The sequence below is a fragment of the Lonchura striata genome, chromosome 16 (assembly GCF_050655825.1).
Source record: "Lonchura striata isolate lonStrDom1 chromosome 16, ASM5065582v1, whole genome shotgun sequence".
Classification (NCBI taxonomy): domain Eukaryota; kingdom Metazoa; phylum Chordata; class Aves; order Passeriformes; family Estrildidae; genus Lonchura; species Lonchura striata.
The window spans coordinates 3,029,462-3,031,495 of NC_140718.1; positions in this window are offsets into that span (position 1 = coordinate 3,029,462).

Here is a 2,034-nt window from a genome sequence, read left to right on the forward strand (position 1 = left end):
ACAGTGATATCACATGGACATTTCTGTGATGTCGCACAGCCCTTCATGATGTCACATTGACATTTCTGTGAGGTCACAGGGCTTTTAGTGATGTCACACAGACATCTCTGTGATGTCACAGAACTTCCTGTGATGTCACAGAGCTATCTCTCTGACGTCACACTGACATCTCTGTGAGGTCACATTGACCTTGTGAGGTCACACAGCTGTCTATGATGTCACACGGACATCTCTGTGATGCCACACAACCTCCTCTGACATCACAGTGACATCTCTATGATGTCACACTGACACCTCTGTGACGTCACACTTAGATGGCTGTGATGTCGCACAGACCCTCTGAGGTCACAAATCTTTTTGTGATGTCACAATGACATCTCTGTGATGTCACTCAGACACCTCTGTGATGTCACAGTGACCCTGTGAGGTTACACATCTTTTTGAGATGCCACACTGACATCTCTGTGATGTCACACAGCTCTCTGAGATGTCACATGGACATCCCTGTGATGTTGCACCAAGATCTGTGAAGTCACACAGCCTCCTCCTCTGATCTCACAATTACATCTCTATGATGTCACACTGATGCCTCCAGAACGTCACACAGCTCTCTGTGATATCACATGGACTTCCCTGTGATGGTTCACAGCTCTCTGTGATGTCACACTGACTCCTCACTGAAGTCACACAGCCTCCTCCTCTGATCTCACAATTACATCTCTATGATGTCACACGGATGCCTCCATAACGTCTCACAGCTCCCTGTGATACCACATGGACGTCTCTGGGATGTCACACAGCTCTCTGTGATGTCACACTGAAATCTCTGTGAAAGCACTCAGCTTTTAGGAATGTCACACTTATATCTTTGTGATGTCACCAATAAACTTCTGTGATGTTACACAACTTCCTGTGATGTCACAGAGATATCTCTGTGACGTCACACTGACATCTCTTGAAGAGAGCTTGACCGAGGAATGGTTGTACAACAGGGGACATGATGCTGTAAAATTAATCCAACTAGGGAGGGCTACGTGACTGCTGCAAAGTTCGCATGACCCTGAAGAGTAGATGGTGTGCAGAAAGCAGGATATTGAAACTGCTTGGTATGTAGAAGTAGATAGAGAAGAACAAAGAAGTGCTAAGCTGTTCTAGCTGCAAGGCCAGCTGGACAGGCAAGTATCATTCACAAAGATACTTTTAAGATAATAGTACAAGTCACATAGCAACCACTCATGAGCTCGGCTTTTGCAGTATGTATGACCTAATTAACAAACATCTATAAACTGTGTAATCTGTCACAATAAACTGAGACTTGATGATCATGATAGCAAGAGTCTTGTCTCCCGCGGCAGCCTCCAAAAATCTCTGTTTTGTCTCATTGACCTTGTGAGGTCACACTGCTGTCTATGATGTCACTCAGACATCTCCTTGATGTCATACATCCTCCTCTGATGTCACAATGACATCTCTATGATGTCACACAGACACCTCTGTGACGTCACACTTAGATGGCTGTGATGTCGCACAGACCCTGTGCGGTCACAAAGCTTTTTGTGATGTCACAAAGACATCTCTGTGATGTCACTCAGACACCTCTGTGATGTTACAGAGACCCTTCGAAGTCACACAGCTTTTTCTGATGACACAAAGATATCTCTGTGACGTCACACCGCTCTCTGTGATGCCGCACTGACAACACTGTGATGTCACACAATTCTATTTGATGTCACACTGACTCCTCTATGGTTGCAGAGATCCTCCTTAGATGTTACAATGACATCTCTCTGATGCCACACTGACACATCTGTGACCTCACACAGCTCACAGTGATATCACATGGACATCTCTGTGATGTCGCACAGCCCTTCATGATGTCACATTGACATTTCTGTGAGGTCACAGGGCTTTTAGTGATGTCACACAGACATTTCTGTGATGTCACAGAACTTCCTGTGATGTCACAGAGCTATCTCTCTGACGTCACACTGACATCTCTGTGAGGTCACATTGACCTTGTGAGGTCACACAGCT